Source organism: Podarcis gaigeae, assembly GCF_964106915.1.
Source record: "Podarcis gaigeae genome assembly, chromosome: 4".
Taxonomy (NCBI): domain Eukaryota; kingdom Metazoa; phylum Chordata; class Lepidosauria; order Squamata; family Lacertidae; genus Podarcis; species Podarcis gaigeae.
This window is the reverse complement of record NC_139677.1, coordinates 77,586,882-77,596,712: the sequence shown is the minus strand read 5'-3', so window position 1 is coordinate 77,596,712 and position 9,831 is coordinate 77,586,882. Positions and strand designations below refer to the sequence as shown.

Here is a 9,831-nt window from a genome sequence, read left to right as displayed (position 1 = left end):
TTTCCATGAAGATTCTTGCCTAAGCAACTCAATTACGTGAATGTTCTTGGGAAATTAATGAAGACTGTGCTGGAGGAAAAGAGGTTTGAAAACAGCGAAAGAAAATTTTGCTTCAGAGAAGTTAAAAAGGGTTTGTAGAATCCTTCTTATTTCCCCCCAAATATGGCAAATGCTTTGAAACAAACACACGGCTGTACTGAAAAGGGCTACAGATTAGTTAGTGATGACCAGCTATAATGTGCCGAACTCACCAGAAACATGAATACAATGGTTAGAACTGACCTGTGCAATGGTGCTGGACTTCTTAGACTGGCATTGCTGCAGGTTACCTGAGTAGGACTGGGAAGTGGTGGTGGCAAGTTGGGGTGGTGTGGCCACACAGCCTTGACCTTGTTACCAACATGACCTAACCCTACACAAGTAAGCCTCATGCAAAAGCTCTGCCTATCCCATTAACAGCTTCTGAGAGCAGAGCGGTGGTGCCATCAGGGAAGGATTTTGAGGCAGAGGTACAAGGCCACACTCACCACAATCTGCAGTAGGGCCATCAAATACATGGAAGCCAGTGGGTTGCATTTTGAAGTAAGTGCAGTGATGCACATTATTTATTACCATTTAAAGGGAAAGGAGCTGTAAGATCATTACTTCCCAGAGTCCAAAAAATGCAAGAAACCTTTTCAGTCTGGATACATACCATATACAGTGGTACCTCAGATTACATACGGTTCAAGTTACATACGCTTCAGGTCACAGACTCCGCTAACCCAGAAAAAGTGCTTCAGGTTAAGAACTTTGCTTCAGGTTGAGAACAGAAATCGTGCTCCAGCGGCGCGGTGGCTGCAGGAGGCCCCATTAGCTAAAGTGGTGCTTCAGGTTAAGAACAGTTTCAGGTTAAGTACAGACCTCCGGAACGAATTAAGTACTTAACCTGAGGTACCACTGTATGTGTATACCATATCTCCTGCCAACCTAGCAGTTCGAAAGCACATCAAAGTGCAAGTAGATAAATAGGTACCGCTCCGGCGGGAAGGTAAACGGCATTTCCATGCGCTGCTCTGGTTTGCCAGAAGCGGCTTAGTCATGCTGGGCACATGACCCGGAAGCTGTACAACGGCTCCCTCAGCCAGTAAAGCGAGATGAGCACCGCAACCCCAGAGTTGGCCACGACTGGACCTAATGGTCAGGGGTCCCTTTACCTTTACATACCATATACATGCTGTTTCACATCAGACACACTGTGCACCAAAGAATCCCAGGAACTGTAGTTTCCCCCTCACAGAGCTACAATTCTCAGTACCCTTATCAAACTAAAGTTCCCAGGATTCTTTGAGGAAATTGCTTTGAGGGAATGCCTTGTGGGAAGCAATTCACAAACAAAATTAAGAAAGTCATCTTCATCAACAATGACAACACATCCCCTAACTGCACCACTACAGTTGTGTTCTGTTCAGTCTAACCTGCAGATTACCAGGGGTTAGGTAATTGTGGCCAGGCTAACTGTCCAACAGATCTCCCACAGGAGTTGGGTGCCACAAAGTGCAGCTGGGCCAGATTACAAATAGAGTTGTTTCTTTTAGAGAGCTTCAAAACCTATCTCTCTGGCAGCATTTCCACTTTGAAACGCTTCCTTTCTTCTTCTCAGAGGTCTTATTCTTCATCTCTCCATCCTGCCCCCACCTACACTGCTGGGATGGCATGTGAGAATTTGTGAGTAACGCCAGAGGAATGGACGTTGCCTCTGGCGCTCCGCGAGGACCGGCCCTCTTGTTCTCTATCTCGGCGCCTCACAGCTTCGTCACACATTTTCCCCAGAGGCTTGTTTCTTTCACTTCCATCTTTTCGCAGAGCCCCAGGCATAGTGCTAGTAAAGACAGGCCTGGGAGAGGGAGGGAAAACAAGCTGGTGGGAGGAATTTCAAGGAAAGAGTTTTGGGGCAGGCAAGAGGGGGATCTTGCTGCTTCTGATCAATCATGGAGCCCCTTGGGAAGTAACTGTTTAGGCTGAGAAATGAGTGATAGCCAAAATGGATGACGAATAATTCCTCTCCCTTGAGGTATTTTTCCTTCAGGGAGGATTTTTTTTTAAAAAAAACCATTTCCTTTTTAGTACTCATCAAGCTGTCGGTTGTTCAAAAGTGTGTGTGTTTATGTAAATTATACAGAGAATATTGTGAAATAAGATAAACATCAAATTGTGTTTTTGTCAGTGTCTTGTTCCTTTTACCATGCTATTCCCAATCGTGCATACTTTCAATTCTGCATTTCCCCCCTCTTCCTCCATGCCTGACAACTGTACAAGTCAAAATGGAGGCCACCTCCTTTCGGTCTTCTTTGCTGCAGGATGCAGAAAGAAGTTCAGGGAGACAAGGAGTGTGTGTTGAACAGGGGTCACCACTTCTCCTGTAGATAAAAAAGAAAGAAGGAAGAGAAAAAGGTCTGTGCTTATTTCCAGAGGTTAATTCATTTAAATGCATGGAAATCTAAATTGCCCATTGTGCAGTATTAATTTTCAGTCAGGGGAAGGAGAAGGGGGGGGGGATGTCAGGAGGCCATAAAGCAACCCGTCCCCATCTAATTTTGGCTTCTATTAAATTGGTCAGGTTGTAGCTTTTATGAGGAACTGAAAGAAAACTTTCAATACTTATTTGTGATTTGTTGGCACACCTATTTCTCCAGCTGTAGTATATCCAAACAACAATTAGGAGGAACAAACACCCTGAAGGAATATTCTTTGTGCCATCATCAGTGAAGGCTGGTCCATGAGGCTGAACAGGGCATTGTCCAACCTGAATCTGCCCTCAACAAAATCCAAGAGGTGGCCCTGGCAGTCAGCATCCTCCTTTTTAGTTTCAGTGTTGCCTTTGTAGAACTCATTAAAGAAGAAGATAAGTTTAGTTGCCTCCATCTGCCATTGGCTCTGAATCCGCCTGTCATTGTCTTTGTCTCCACCTATATTGGCCTTCGTGCTGTCTGCCCCACCAGTTCCAATGTACACCATCCACACTGGTCATCATCATATGTGCTTATTTGACAGTGAGGGACAGATCTTTTGACCAGAAGGGTGTTCCCCCGATACAAAAATTTGGGCCAAATTTGACCCAGCACCAAAAACTGGACTTGCCTATTTCATTCCCTTGCTCTGCACTAATGTACCAGTGAACGTGCTATAGCTTCTTGCTTAATCTGATTCCTGATTTCAACCTTTGCCTTTCACACTCCCCCTTCTGAGCCTGTCATGAAAACAGGCAGTGTGGTCAAATGAGCAGAGAAGCCTGAAGAAGCTGGGCTTTCTCACAAGATGCTGTTTGGGACCCAGATACAGTGCTTCCTCTTTCCATGGGTGCCAAGCAACTGTTAGATCTTCTTTTGAAGGCAACAGCTGTGACAGTAACAAGCACTGCTAAGATCAAGACTCTTTATATTTTCATTTGTTTTCATACATTAACACACTTTCCTTCCTTTTTCTTCTGTCTCCCTTTTTATTATGTCTGAGAGTGACTGAAGTGTTCCTAGCTCTTCCCTTGTATCTTCTACAATGGAGAACATAATGCCTCTGCTTTGATGTCTGGGCTGTTAAGCAGCACACGAAACCTTCCCTCTTTTCCTTTCCCAGCTTAATTAGAGAAAACTATCCCAACAACCTGATAGCATGAAATGGCCTCTTCCCCTACTTTTATCTGGGCCAGGCGGGGGTCATCAGCAGCCCTACAGTAATTGAGCCCTGGCATGTGTTTATTTAAGCTCAGGGTCCCTCCAGGCAGTGATTAGAGCTGGAAGTTAAAAAGGCTGAAAGTAATGTACTGTGGGGAAGGCAAGGGCAGTAGACCAGGTTCCCTATATTTATGGCAGGTCTAGTCAATGGCTGACATCACCATTCTGTTGTCTGCTAACCACACAATAGGACTTCCCTTTATTAGAAGCTAGCAGTACTAGTGCATTTGATGAGAACGAGGCATGGGTCCATTGTCCCAACACTAGCATTGCTACTGCTTACCTTGAGTGTCACATATGGCAGAGTGAGGTCTGACTACAAAGCTGGCAAAGACCAGTTAAGGGGGAACCTTAAAGTGGGGGGGGACACTAAAGAAGTTACAAGGAGGGTTCTGATAGGTACAGTGAAAATAGGTTGAATAAGGTTGCATTTAAAGGACTAGTTGGATGAAGGGGCAAGGAGGTGCTGGGATGGCAGAAAGGTGATTGGGCAAGAGCAGTAGTTCCCAATTAGCTAATTACTGAGAACCCCCTATTTTTCAAAAGACAAGCCACAGACCTCCTACTTTTGAAAATTTTGATAACTCTGTGGTGGTTACCGCTGCAAAGCATTTTTTTGAACAAAATGTGGGGTAGCCGCTAATAAGCAAAGGAATTTAGGTATACTAAAAAAAATCAGACTAGGGCTGAGCAATATCTTGTGTTCAGCACCATGATATATCAGCAGCTAAACATCGTGATATTCCAAAATATCATGATGTCTGAAATCGGAGATCAGGCATGGGGATGAGGGAAGGAGCAGTCAGAGATTGGAAGTCAGAGAGGAAGCAGAATCACCTCAGTGCCAGGGGAAGGTAGTGCCCCAGTGCCTTGAAGTGAGAGCAATCAGCTGCCCTGTTCTCTCAGCCTCACTCACCTCACAGAGTGTTTGTTGTGGGGATGGAAGGGGAAAGGAGATTGTTAGCTGCTTTGAGACTCCTTAGGGTAGTGATAAAGTGGAATATCAAAGCCAAACTCCTCTTCTTCTCCATCAGCATGAGGGAAAGACAGCGCCTCACAATTGGCTGCCCTGTTTTCCCTTAGCGTGAGGGAAGGCAGCTCAGACCAGTGCCATTATTGGCTGAGATCATTGTGTGAAATCGGCTGCTTTGCTCTCCCTCACACGAGGAGCGATATATTGCTGCGCATTGTTGGATCAAAATTGTTATTGCAGTGGGATTTCAAAACCGATTTTGGCCAATATATTGAAAAATCACACAGTGCTAAAACAGACCATAAAATTTGTGATATTACCATGCAAAAATGACAAAAAAAAAAAAAATAGTGTGGGGGGAAGGCAAGGGATGGGCCACAGACCCCTGGGTGCATTCCGTGGACCTCCAGGGCTCCCCATACCCCTAATTGGGAACTACTGGGCTAGAGGATGAGCAGCTAAGATGACATATTTTTGCCTATGTAGTACGTGTTGTGTGAGCCTCCACACTTGTACCCCCAAGCAGAATTTCCTTGACATTTGGAAGGGCAAGGTATCACAGCTGTAACAGTGGGAGTCCCCCTACCCATTGGGTGCTCCCACCAGTCCATCTTCATGACCTTGAGCTCATCACCAGCCCTCCCATGTCTAGGTAAGACACAGTGACCCTGGTGGAGGGGTGGAAGCTCTGTCCCACCACACACGCTGCTATGGGCAGCTAGCTTCCTTCTCTCCCTGATTGGCCGCACTCTTCCTACATGTGTTTTCTTTTCCCTCTCCTCTTCCTCCTCCTCTCTTCTGGACAGCTACTTGCGTCCATCCAGCAGGGGGGCTGTCTTACAGAGCCCTTGCACTCCTTTCCCCTGGCTCATGAAACTGGGGCCATAATAGAGGATTTGCTGAGATGTGCTTCGCTTCCTCTGATGTTTACCCCTAGGTCTTGATAGTCGATGAGCTTGCCAGGATGCAAGGGCCTGTCTAAGAGAAGCAGATGGGCATCTCTACAGGGAACAGCTGACTGTATCCTAGCCACTGCGGGTGGAGTAGGGATGAGCTTCTCTCCTTGACCCCATCAACTGTCTTTGTCAGAGAGCACACTGTGAAACACATGAAGAAAAAGTAAGCAATGAACAGTATTCAGAATCCTGAAGGCAGTCCCTGGAGTTGGATTCACAGTGGGTGTTGTGATGGAATAAAAGCACATAGGGAAGAGTGTGTGGTGTCACTTGAATGCTCAGCCAGCAGTCATGCCTCAACCTACCATCCAGTGGGAGAGAGAAAGAGATAGAGTACAGAAACTTCTCCATCTCCCAGGTTTTACTTTTGATCTGTCTCTGGGAGCCTATGGTTCTGAAAAGGAGACCAGTCAAGAATTTACATGATAAAGATGATTTCTGCTGGAAAGTAAAAGAGAATATTTTTAAAAGTACTATATATTAATGCTCCTAGGACTCATGTCACCGAAAACTGACAGGCCTTCTCACTGGTGTTAAGTCCCAAGTGAAAGGATCATTGTCATAGCAGAGAAAAGAAGGGAAGAAGAGAGGAAGTTGAACGCCAGCATTCTAACATGTGACTTACCCACGTGAGGGGATAGTGGAAGACTGTTAGCTTCTCTAGTGACACAGTTCTGTAATATCTTAGTATGAAAAATTGTGTTTTGGCATCACACCTCCCATTTTTCCATCTACCATGTGCCTTCTAGGAAGTGAGATAATGGAAGAAGACAGAATTTTTGGCAGAGGTAGCAGCAGATTGTGAACTGTCTTTTCTGCAAGCAAATTAGCAGTAAAGATCTCCAGACTTCTGTTCAGAAATTATTCCTTAAAAGCATAATGATAGCACGACACTAGTCAATGAAGCTGTGTTAAGATTTTTTTTGATTTTTTTTGTCCATGGTTTATCCCATTAGCATTTTTGTCCAGTTTGCATAATTTATATTGATTTTCGGACCCCAATTTCCCTTCCCTTCTAATTAGTCTCGAGCTCCCAGGTACAGAAGGTCACGCCAGTGTTCAATGTTAGACCATTAAACGAGCTTCTTAGCAATTATTTCCAACCTCACCTCCAGGACATACTTAATGTAATTCCCCTAAATAGTTGGCTTCAATCTTTTTGGAATTATACAGCACAGATCTACTACTCAGTTCATAATTACATTGATTTTTAATTTTTTAAGATTCAAAAGAATTATATTGTCAGTATAAATGCACTTGACTTTGGTATGCCTTTAGATAGCAAGATTTACAGATACTATGGCATGCAATTTAATTCAAGCAAAGGGGGATATGAAGCTCACGGGTATGGAGTCAGAAGATCTTGCTCAGTGCTGTTTCCTTTGACTCTCAGTGACTCTCCAGAGTCTCCAACCACAGTCTTCCCAGGCCCTTCTGTCTTACCTGGAGATGCCAAGGATGGAACCTGAGACTTTAAGATACTAAGAATGTAAGAAAAGACCAGCTGGAACAGACAACATCTCCACCTATTCCAGCATCTTGTTTTCCCACAGTGACGAATCCACCATGAATTTGTTTAATTGTTTTTTTAATGATATATAGAACTTAAGAACATGAGAAGAGTCTCACTGGATCAGACCAAAGCCACATCTAGTCCAGAATCCTGTTCCCACAGTTGCCACCCAGATGTCTATGGGAAGCCCAGAAGCAGAACATGAGGGGAACAACACTCTCCTGCTCACGTTCCCTAGAAATTAGCATTCAGAGGCATTTTGCTAGCAGCCATCACTACTTCTTGTGCTAGCAAACTCCATGATTTAACTATGCACTGTGCAGAGAAGTACCTCCTTTTGTCTGGCCTATATCAATATTCAGGTTCATTGGTGTCAATGAATTCTAGACTAAGAGCCAACTCCCAGGGGTCAAGGTCCCTTTGCCACCCCAAGAAAATATTTGAGGGGGCTGCAGCCCTCTAAAGTTGATTGCCATTCACATGGTGTGTGTGTGCTATGTCATGTGATTGGTTTTGCGGGGCAGCAGTTGCCTCCCCCCAATATCTTATTCAAGTTGGCACCCCTGAATTTTAGTGTTATGGCAGAAGGAGAAAAGACTATTTCTAACCACTTTCCCCACAACATGCCAATGTCATATCTCTCCCTTCCCCACCCCTAAACTAAAATGCCCTGGACACTGAGTGGTAGCCAGAGTAGACCATAGAAATTAATGAACATGCCTAATTTAGGTCCATGGCCTTTAATGTGTCTACTCAGGAGATGGCTTTGCCTCACCCTCCAGCTTTCAGCAGGCCATGATGGTTCTGGAACTTTGGGTTGACATATAGAAGATGATTGGGAGCAGCATGCATATGCACTGACATTATCGGCATTAGAGATCCTTTTGAAGTTAATGTGTTTTTTTAACCTTTATGGTCACTTACATTTTGATGCGTGTTAAATGAACTGTTAATTACTTACTTTTTAGTGTTATGTAGTAGGGATATATGTTAGGATATTTCCGTTCCACCTTAAAAGGGAGTAGGATGTTTGTGTCACAGCCTGCATATTTCCTGTTCACAGGATGTTTCTGTTGTGTCTATGCTTTCGTTTCTCTCTCTGTGCCTGAGACATTGAAGCAGACAGTCATGTTTTCTTTGTTCTGAGCAACGCTGAATAAAGTTGTAAATAATGCTCTCCTGAGTGCATTTTTCGCTGTGCATTATCTGCTGATAGAGCGTGCACCAGCTCTGGAATGTGGCAAGCTATTTCTGGAGCTCGTGTCGCTAATTGAATGATACTGCGTGTCTACAGGAGGCCGATGTATCACAACGGAGACGACGTGGGTTCATGATGGACTCTGTCTCCCTGGCAGTATCCCAACATATTATACATTTTCTTATGCATCGTACTGTATTTAGACTATATTTGGGTGTGGTTGTGTGTGTGACCTGCTTAGAGTAAAGGTAGGTTTCCGAAAAATGCTGTATATAAATCAACTGAGTAGGACTAGTAAACAATTGAAACCCAAAGCAAATAAGAGTTCTGCCCTGGGAGGCTTAGAGCCTTAATTTTGGCAGTAAGGGGGGAGGGGAGGCAGAGGAGCTCAGATTTATATTTTTATCTTTGACCTTTCACCTTCCATTAAATTGCCTCCCTAAGACCAAGCTGATACATGCTGACTTCCCAACCAATAGCTCAACTGCAAAATGACAAAGATACAGCTTTGTCCCTTAGGCAGACAAGCACTGTCTTCTTCACCTGCACAGCATCAGACATGGCTGGAACTATGCAGTGATTTAGCAGTTGTCGCCATCTTCTTTACATTTCTCTATTTTCATTCCATATTTATATGTAAAGGATATGTGTGGCTTTCACTAGCATCCTAGCCTGATGTATTGAAATGAGAAAATATGCCAATACAAACAGATGGGTTGAACGTTGCAATACTTAGCAATAAATTCAGTATCTACATGCTGAGTTTCATTTGAATTTTGTCTTCAAATAACTAGTACTCCACTCTCATTTACACAACCATATTTTGACAGTAGCTATAAGACTGTTGATATACCACTGATGTTCATTAGCTGCCTTCACAAGGATGGTAGTTTCTTTCTGGTTCCTCTGTGGATATTGTTATATATAATTGTGGGCTCCTCCAGATGAACTGTTTATTCAGCATCCATTCTAAGTTGCTTGCACAAAACTTGCATAGTGTGTTGACTATGTCTGCTCTTCACTGACCATTCATTCTGATTTGTTTATGGTGTGATTATATCACAATAAGCATTCATCCTAATTTGCTTTTGGGTTCTTTACATGTCTTCACATTCATCCAATCTTTTTCAGTGCATTTCCTCATAATATTCCTAACCACAAAAATGCGTTTTAGGTAGATCTGTTGCTTAATCAAAAACAACATTAATACATCAAGAAAACTTTACCACTCATTTCAGACACTACCAGATGGTTCTGCTTAAGGGAACATAGCCATGTGACTTTCTGCTTTGAGTTCAGTATTCTATTATTCAATTATTCTAACTTTGCCACTGTTATATATAGTAAAGTTTCTACTGAGTTATGCCTAAAAGGAAATTTAGTTTAAATTTAAGTTCAGTCTGATTAAATTTTGCATCCTGCTCAGGTCAAAGTGCTTACTGAGTTCTGGAGTGTCTTAAAAAAAGTAATCCTGAAAATTC

The 9,831-nt window shown here is 43.5% G+C and overlaps 1 long non-coding RNA gene across 1 annotated transcript; it reads right to left on the bottom strand.

Annotated features, from left to right (window-relative positions):
• Window positions 1-2,233: 2,233 nt before the first annotated feature.
• Window positions 2,234-5,768, bottom strand: LOC310842740. The gene is made up of 3 exons (XR_014563331.1): window positions 5,530-5,768; window positions 2,715-2,868; window positions 2,234-2,399 (listed from the first exon to the last, which is right to left on the bottom strand). It is a non-coding gene; the product is annotated as an uncharacterized lncRNA (long non-coding RNA).
• Window positions 5,769-9,831: the final 4,063 nt, after the last annotated feature.